The following is a 9561-nucleotide window of genomic DNA, read 5'->3' as shown; positions in this document are numbered from 1 at the left end:
ATGGTGGTATTATTAACTTATATTGTGGGTAGGTTGGGCTGGGTAGGGTAGGGTACTAGGGTTGGGTTGGGTTGGGTAGGGTAGGGTACTAGGGGATGATACTTGGGTTGGGTTGGATTAGGTTAGGTTAGTGGAAGGTGTAGGTAGAGAGGAGATATTGATACACATTCATACAACCAGGAACTGTTTAAAAGATTACGCAGAAGATCAAGAATGTGCGTAGTTGTAGGATCGTGTTTGCGTAGTTGAAGGATCGTGTTTGCGTAGTTGAAGGATCGTGTTTGCGTAGTTGAAGGATCGTGTTTGCGTGCATGAAGTCGGTGTTTGCGTGTGACAGGAGGCAGGCCAAGAGGAGGATAGGTCGCCCGGGTCTATATTTTTATCGTGTGTAGTAAGTGAGAGTGATCACGTCATCTACTGTAGTGATGATGTGGCAAGGTCGACTGGAGGTGTGTCTGGCTGCCTGATTGTTGATGTGTTTGCTTGGTTGGTTGGTGGTGTGGCTGGTTTAGTGGTGTGGCTAGCTGGTTGGTGGTGTGGCTATCTAGCTGGGGGTGCTAGTGGCTGGTTGGTGGTGTGGCTGTCTGGAGGTGTGGTTGACCCCATCCAGGATCTACCCAACCAGACGGTGTCCGGCTGTGGTAGCGAGACGGCCTGATTCAATAATAACAGGAGTTTCTATAGCGGTAAGAGGCGAGGCTACTCACACAAAAGTCTTAGACGCGCCTCATCCACGGAGTGAAGAGGGTGACGCCAGATGACAATAGCTGCCATTGTTAGTCTTATTATCCCATTTTCTCGGGAGAAATATTTCGTGTGGGTCTCTCCTCTTCTCTTTGTTTGGTCAAGACCGGGTCACGTGACGACAAAGTGGGGTTCTTAATTGACCGAGACGCCGCTACAATTCTCCAACGGGAGCTTCTGGGATTGGTGGATGTGGATGTCGCGCGATCGCCAACCGTGGTCTCCGATTGGTCGAGGCTATGGCGTGAGATTCTCCATCGTCGCTGTGATTGGCAGAGATTGGAGGCGCGGTAGGTCACGTCCTACCGAGTGGCGTGTATTATAACAGTGATGATTGTCAGTACTTGTCCACGAAGGTCGTGTTGACCCAACTGGCTATTGCAAGTACTGGAGTTAGTGAAGGCCCTGCTCGCCTCCCGGGTTATGGCGTTATTGGAGCGGTATTGGTGGTGATATTGGAGTTATTGTGGCGGTAATGGCGTGTTGGAGGCAAGGCCACAAGATCCCCATTCGCTTAGAGGTGTGTGTGTGTGTGTGTGTGTGGTGTTTTGATGTGGGTGTCACTAGAACTGGACCCCAATCTTCGTGGCTTGTTTGGGGCCCATTTGACCAGTATCTTTAGCGTGACAGACAGACAGACAGACACTTCTCCGTGACCTGTTTCCTACTTCCGCGGCTTGGGATGATGACGCACCTGTGTTACCTGCGGGGGTCAAGGGGGGTGACCTTACCTTCCTGCCTGCCTTCAACACCTGGGTCAAGAGGTCTCTCTCTCTCTCTCTCTCTCTCTCTCTCTCTCTTCACCCTAATGGACCCTCTTGCCCAACCCTTTCTCTCTGAGGGATTACCGTACTTACTTAAGAGGTGTGTTCACTCACAAAGGGTGGAGTATGAGGAGGAAACTATGAGGGTGGAGTATGAGGAGGAAACTATGAGGGTGGAGTAGCTGGAGTATTAGGATGGAGTATAAAGGGGGGGGAGGAGGGGGTTCTCATCTGTGTTTCCCAGAGTCTACAACAGCATCACACCAGCCAGGCTATTGATCTATTGGTCCACACCCATCACCTGCCTCTCTCTCTCTCTCTCTCTCTCTCTCTCTCTCTCTGTGTCTATCTCTTGCACTCCCTGTCTCTGTCTGTCTATCTGTCTATTCTTATTATCAGGATGTGTTTGGAGGGCGCAGATTCATTGTCTGTTTGACTTTTCTCTAGCACCCTGTCTGTCTGTCTGTCTGTCTATCTGGATTATAAAAAGGTGTTTGTCAGGTGTGTGCCCAATCTGACCTAATCTCCTAATGTATTATACTCACGGATTGGGGGCCAGAAGCCTAATCTGTCCCCAGTTAATCCATGACCCAATTGCTTTCCCGTCATCACTGTGTTCTTATCCTGTGATGAACTCTCGGTCCTGATTGGCGTTTAGTCACGATCCAATCATCTTCCTGCTCTCTGATTGGTTAAGAGGTTTCCAATCAATATCTTCGTAAGAGGTGAGGCAATTACCATTATATTGCAAGGAAACTTATGCCATGATTGCTCTTAGAACTGATAAGGATAAGGTTATAGGAGGTGATTAGACTATATTTCCTGCTCTTGTGATTGGTTTACAGGATTCCAATCAGCAGCTTTGCATTGGGTGCCTCGATTGCTTTCAAATTGCGACTATTACTGCGTCATCTCTTGGTTCCCTAGATGTGATTGGTTGTCTTTTTACAATTCCTGCCATGTGATTGGTTGAAAGGTTTACAATCATCATCTTTACAATTGATGGTCTTGTTTATGTGATACCAGGCGTCTTCTAACCTGATTAGCACTGGATTGGGTTATGATACGGTGATTAGCTAAGCTTTTACTTACATGATTGGTTGAGGGGTATTGTACTTAAGGGGTTAGTTAAGTCATCGTACTCAAAGGGTTAAATCATCATACCCGGGGTTAAATCATCATACCCGGGGGTTAAATCTTTGTACTCAAGAGTTTAAATCATAATATTAGCTGGTGACAAAACTTGTTCCTGTAATACCTTGAAATACCTGTAATATTTCTAAATCAACCTGTTTAATTACCCCAACACAGCTTAATCACCTCAGTTACAGAATGACGTGAATTTGAACACCCTGACAAAGATTATCATCACGTGATAAAACAAGCAATTAACACTGACCAGAAACTAATAACATATGTGTGTCTGAGGAAGGTGTGTTAACTTGGGTCAATGTGGCTTGTGACCTTGACCTTTGACCCGGGTGATTTAATAGGTCAAACAGGGTCGTTATGGTGGATATGTGGACTAAGTTTGAAGTGTGGGGGGTCGTTGTGGTCGTGAGTGTTGATGATTTAAAGGACATTGCTGTATTAATTGTGTTAGTCGTTACTGTGTGTGTGTGTGTGATAATCGATGTTCGTGTCGAGGTCATGTCAGGTCAGGTCAGGTCTTGCTCTGTCAATATGTGTAATAGTTACAAATCATGACGAATATTTAATGGGGTGGGGAGGGGGGAGTGGGGGATCCTGGGAGGAGGAAAGGGCGGAGGGGGGATCATCGTGTGGAGAAGGAGGAGGGGTGATCGTGGGGGGAGAACGGGGAGGGGTCATGATCAAATAGACAGGTAATGAGTTTGCTGAAGGGGCGTTTACAGGTAATAATTAGGTCAATGTTCAGGTAATTATGTTTATCAGGGCGTGTTGAGGTGATGGGGAAAATGTGGATCTTTTTGGTATATTTTTTAGGTGGGATTGATCCTTCCTTCTCTTCCCTCCTTCCTTCCTTTTCCTCCTTCCTTCCTTTCCCTTCTTTCCTCTTCCTTCCTTCCCTGTTCTTTCCTTCCTCCCTCCCTCTCTCCTCCCCCCTCTTCTTCCTCCCACCCACACCTACATCCATCCCCTTGCACCTCTCCTCTCCCTTCCCCCCCTCTCCCTTTCTCTTCCCCACCACCCACGTACCAAATAAGAGAGGGGGAGGGGGTGATGGAGAGGAATTCTCAGACCAGCACGGTATTAGGGTTGTGCCGACCGTCCTGTTTCTGCTTAACATAAATAATAGGAGTGTGTGTGTAAGGTAGCTTAGGCAAGGCAAGGCAGCGTGTGTGTGTAGGTAGGTAGGTGGTAGTGTGTGTGTGTGTGTGTGAGAACATTTTACACGGCAGCATCATCCTCTTTATTGATCTGTTGGCCGCCTGCCACTCCTCCCTCCCTCCCTGTCTGTCTGTCTCTGTCTGTCCGTCTGTCCTTCCGTCCTTATGATTACAATTGTTAATAAAGTGTCTGTCTCTGTCTATCTGTCGCGTTGTGTGTGTTTGTGGGGAGGGACACACACACATACACACACATGTTTACATCACTGGGATAGAGAGGAGGCAGGAGATAACTCGGCCTGGCCTTTGACGTGTAATAATCCTGAAATTCCCACACACACACACACACACACACACACACACACACACACACACACACACACATCAGGCGCGCGCACACACACACACACACACACACCATCCCTCGACACCGGCTCCTACTACCACCTGAGATCCCTCGCCCGAGAATTGTTGTTCGACACCACAACCGCATCCAGCCCATACGTGCACGAACTGATCGCTATAAGAACAGCCCAGTCCCAACCATTGTAAAAATTATCAATAACTTGTAATAAATCAGTGTATTCACTCCCAGTAAACACTGCTCCTTACACTGTCACTATGTTGAAATGAACTGTAGTTTGAGCTGATCCCCATCTAGTTATTATATGTCTTATTTGTGTCACTTATGTTACTTGTATATTATTTGTAATTCGTAACCTATTCCCAAATATAATTGTATATTTTCAGCCTTCTGGCTGCCAAGCTCTTTCAATAAAAACCAATTATTATTATTATTACACACACACACACACACACGTATTTGTTGTGGTGTCAGTGGGATATTTTTAGTATGTATTGTGTGGGTATTATAATGGTAGTGAGTAATGTTTGTGTATTTGTTTGTTTGTGTGTGTAGTTTGTTTGTTTGTTTATTTGTTTGTATTCCAGGATGAGACCAAATTAATGTGACCAATTGGCAAATCTCACCTGTTTGTCATTTACGTGATTTTGTGGTAATTTGTGGTAATTCTTTTATGATTGTTATTTATATTTTACTCTAATGATACCAGCTTCTGTTTGTTTGTTTACACTTCTATAGTAAACAGTTTTGTTTATGTGTAGTAGATAATGTCACTTTTTTTTACCAATATGGCAACTGTGGTAAACAAAATACGCTGTTGCCGGTTTGCCATTTAATTTTATGTGATTTTCCCCAATAGCGTGAGGGTATAGTGGGGGGCGTGAGGTAGTGGGGGTGAATGGTGTTGTTTTTAGGGTAACATGTGTAGGTAGGTAGTGTGTGTGTGTGTGAAATGGAGATGAATGTCCCTGGATTCAACGTAGTAGATTATGACTGATGTCACCAATATAGAAACTCCCTGACACACACACACACACACACACACACACACACTCACACACACAGTTGCTCATACGTCATTTACTCCAGCTATTCTTTAACAAAAACAGATTGGCGATTGCTTTGTTTAGGAAGTGTTTTGTTGTTGCTATTGAAGGCTATTGTTGGGATTATGTACTATTTTTAGGGATTTGAGGATTAGGAAAAGGATTATTTATGTCACCCGTCCAGAAACTCCCTGACACACACACACACACACACACTCACACACATACACACACACACACACACACACACACTGTTGCTAGGGCGTCATTTAATCTCGGGATTATTTGACCAAAAACAAGAGAATTTAGGGATTTTTTTTTGTTATGGAAACTGTTTTGTTGTTTTTGTTACTGAAAGTTTATGGTAGAGATTATCTTTTGTTTTTTTTTGTGAATTTTACGACTATAGGTTATTAATATTATGAATCTGGTAGCTGATGATTCACCGAGTTGCTGATTCTTCATTTTATTCCTGAATTTTATGTTAACAATTGGGGAAAGTTCTTGGGAATTTGTCTTAAAATTGTTATTGTTATTGTTAGGTTAGGTTAGGGTTAGGTTAGGGTTAGGTTATTAGGCTAATTCGTTTGTGAGTTTGTGACTCTGGTATGTACCATGTCAGAACGGATCCAGGTCCAAAGGGGGGTCCAGTCTGTCCGACCCCCTCTTTTCATCAGAAAATTCCAATACTTTTTCTTTAAATGCAGTATTGCACTCAGGCATTTTTGTATAGTAAAAAATATTTACTATTGACTTCAGAATAATCCGCTAATATCAAGTGCGCATGACTTCAAAATGCCCATAATATTGGTCAGACTTCAAGCCCACCTGGGGGTTTCAGGGTCCTCACCCAAGCATCTTCTTCTTGGACCCTCATTTTGGTATTCCTGATCAGCCCCCAGGTTGGTCGTGTGTCTGGCACCATTGGCGGTAGTGATGCCAGACTCCATTAATTGCGTGTTATTGGTGTCCGCTAGAGGGAGTTTCCGAGTCTATGGTCTATTTTGAATCATGGCTATTGGTGTGTGTGTGTGTGTGTGTGTGTGTGTGTGTGTGTGTGTGTTGGGTCTTCACATCAACCTCGGGTTATTATTGGGTCGTCCTGGCTGGATATATAAAATACAGGTATTTTTTAGACAACAACATTTACTTTTTGTGTCTATCCTGTAGGCCTCCTCCTCCTGGATTAAAACTTGTTTGTTTATTTAATTAACTTTCTGTAACACAACATGGAGTGGTTAGCGGTGATGCGTGGCTTGCCCATTAATCTGTCTGTCTGTCTGTAACTAAGTGTCTCTTTATCTTTTACTCATCCACCAGCTCCACCAAACACCACACACTCACCCTCATCCACCACACACCCTCCACCACACACTAACCCTCATCCACCACACACTCATCCTCCACCACCAAACACTCACACTACACCCAACCCTCGAGATACACCTCTATTTAACGAGTAATTCATCTCTTACAACACCTACGACTAACACACACACACACACACCCTCTGGACACAGGTAAGCTACAGGTAAAGCCTACTCAGTTCACAGCTCTTGAGATTAACAGAATGAAATCAGAGAAAGAGAGAGAGAGAGAGAGAGAGAGAGAGAGAGAGAGAGAGAGAGAGTTGTACTTGGTTTAATGGCCTTGTCTCGCTCTCCTTAGTTCCGGGTAGTGTGGTGCTGTGTTGCGATAGGCTTTGCTGCGTTGGGTGCGGGTTGTGTAGTTGTTGGGTTAGGTCCGGGTTGTGTTGTTTTGGGCTAGTTCCGGTTTGTGTTGTGTTAGGTCATGGTTGGGTTAGGTCCGGTTTGTGTTGTGTATTTTAGGGTGTTGGTGCTAATTTCTATTGTATGCGGCTTAATGTGGCCTTGTCTCGCTCTCCTTATTTCCGGGTTGTGTGTGGTGCAGTGGTGGGTGTTGTGTTATGTTTACTATTTCCGGGTTGAGATGGGTGCTGTTGTGTACTAATGGGTCAATTCGCATTAAAGGGGTTATTACCTGTTTCTTATTGAACGAACTCAGTACTCAAAGGGCTAAAAACGTACTCAAAGGGTTAGATCATCGTACTCAAGGCTTTAAGACAGTACTCAAAGCGTCAATACCTCTTCCTTACTGATTTAACTCATTGTACTCAACGGGGTTATAGACAGTACTCAAGGGGTTATGGACAGTACTCAATGGGGTTATAGACAGTACTCAAGGGGTTATAGACAGTACTCAAGGGGTTATGGACAGTACTCAATGGCGTTATAGACAGTACTCAAGGGGTTATAGACAGTACTCAAGGGGTTATGGACAGTACTCAATGGGGTTATAGACAGTACTCAATGGGGTTAATATCTCTCTTCTCACCTGTAATCGTCCCTGGCTCACCTTCAGTCTACCTGTAATTAGTGGTAATGAGAAGGTTTGGCCTCAGGTGGTGTTAGTATCGCTGTGTTGTGTTTTGTGTTTACCTGTCTTGTTTAAACACTCACGGTGCTCCTGTGTGTGTGTGTGTGTGTGTGTGTGTGTGTGGAGCTGGGAGGGAGGCTGTGTTTGTGTGCGGACGTGTTTGTGTGGGAGTGTGTGTTTGGGGGAGGCTGTGTAGGTGTGTGTGTGTGGGGTCTCTCTCTCTCTCTCTCTCTCTCCTGCAGTTGTTTAGGAGTATCTATCTTACTGTCTCCGTCCCCCCTCTCTTGCCTCCCTCCTCCCTCCCTCCTCCCCCCCTCCTCCCCTCCCTCCCCTCCCTCCCTCCCTCCTCCCTCCCTCCCTCCCTCCCTCCTCCCTCCCTCCCTCCTTGAGAAATGGACCAATTAAGTGACTGATCTTGTATTAGGGAGGGTAGGAGAAAGGTGTGTAGATAAATGGCTGTGTATGCTGGGCGGGGCTGTGTTATGCTGGGCGGGGCTGTGTTATGCTGGGCGGTGCTGTGTTGCTGGGCGGGGGCTGTTATGCTGGGCAGGGGCTGTGTTATGCTGGGAGGGGCTGTGTTATGCTGGGCGGGGCGCTGTGTTATGCTGGGCGGGGCTGTGTTATGCTGGGCGGGGCTGTGTTATGCTGGGCGGGGGCTGTGTTGTTATGCTGGGCGGGGCTGTGTTATGCTGGGCGGTGCTGTGTTATGCTGGGCGGTGCTGTGTTATGCTGGGCGGGGCTGTGTTATGCTGGGCGGTGCTGTGTTATGCTGGGCAGTGCTGTGTTATGCTGGGCGGGGCTGTGTTATGCTGGGCGGGGCTGTGTTATGCTGTGCTAATTTGCGTCTCGAGAGGTTGTAAAGTGCTGCTGCTTATTGTATTATGCTGTGAGATGGTGTCCTGTGTTTGGGTTAGGTTGCTTCATGTTAGGGATTGGAAGGTTAGATGATTAGATTAAGTTGGGTGATTAGATTAGGTGAATAAGGTTAGAATGGATTAGTCACAGGTACAGGTGTTAAGATTAGCGAATCCCCCAAATTATACTCCGAAAACAGGTCTCTAATTACAGTTAGCAGAGATTAGCTAATCCGTATGAATATTTAGACTAAAACAAATGCCAGCTCACCGGTTTAAGAGATTAGCGAATAATACAACACACAATCTTAAAAAAATCAACCAATCCCAATCTATTTCCAACTCCCTGGATCCAAGGATTTGCAAGTCCTCAAAATTAATCCCGAATCATCGACTCCTGGGATTAGCGAATAAAAACCATGCACCCCCAATGAAATCCTTAATCACCGGGTCCTAAGATTAGCGAATCTAGTCACGATTTGCCGGGTCGTGAGATTAGCGAATCCTCCCAGCAAAAAACAGAAGGAAAAACCCGTTCCTTTTTCAGCGCCTCCCTCAGGAAGTGATGGAAGGTCGTCCTATGCTCTTGAAATTAGATTTAGTCTGGCTTAAAAGGGAACTCCTGGCGCTCTTAAGTCCGCCAGGCGTTCACTCCTTGACACGTTCCTTCTCTCTTCCCTCACTGCTTGACTCTCTCTCTCTCTCTCTCTCTCTCTCTCTCTCTCTCTCTCTTGTGTTCCCTCACCTAATCCTCTACCTTCCCTCTCCCCTCCCTCTCTTTGTTATTGTTCACTGTTCATGTTTTTGTTCATTGTTCACCGCCACCCATTTTCTGTAAGCCCTTTGCTGCCGCCCATGTTCTGTGTTATTCGATCGCCCCTCTCCCCTCTTACCATGTTTTCCCACTCATTCCCTCTCCTGGCACCCCTCTCAACTTCCTCTCCCAGCTCACTCACCTCCCACTCCCAATCCTTTCACGTCCCTCTCCCAGCCCACTCGTCTTCCTCTCCCAGCCCACTCGTCTTCCTCTCCCAGCCTACTCGTCTCCCTCTCCCAGCCCACTCCTCTCCCACTCCTAGCCCC

This window comes from Homarus americanus, unplaced genomic scaffold (genome assembly GCF_018991925.1).
Source record: "Homarus americanus isolate GMGI-L3 unplaced genomic scaffold, GMGI_Hamer_2.0 scaffold12226, whole genome shotgun sequence".
Lineage (NCBI taxonomy): Eukaryota > Metazoa > Arthropoda > Malacostraca > Decapoda > Nephropidae > Homarus > Homarus americanus.
The sequence above is the reverse complement of the archived record's forward strand: the minus strand, read 5'-3'. Positions refer to the sequence as shown.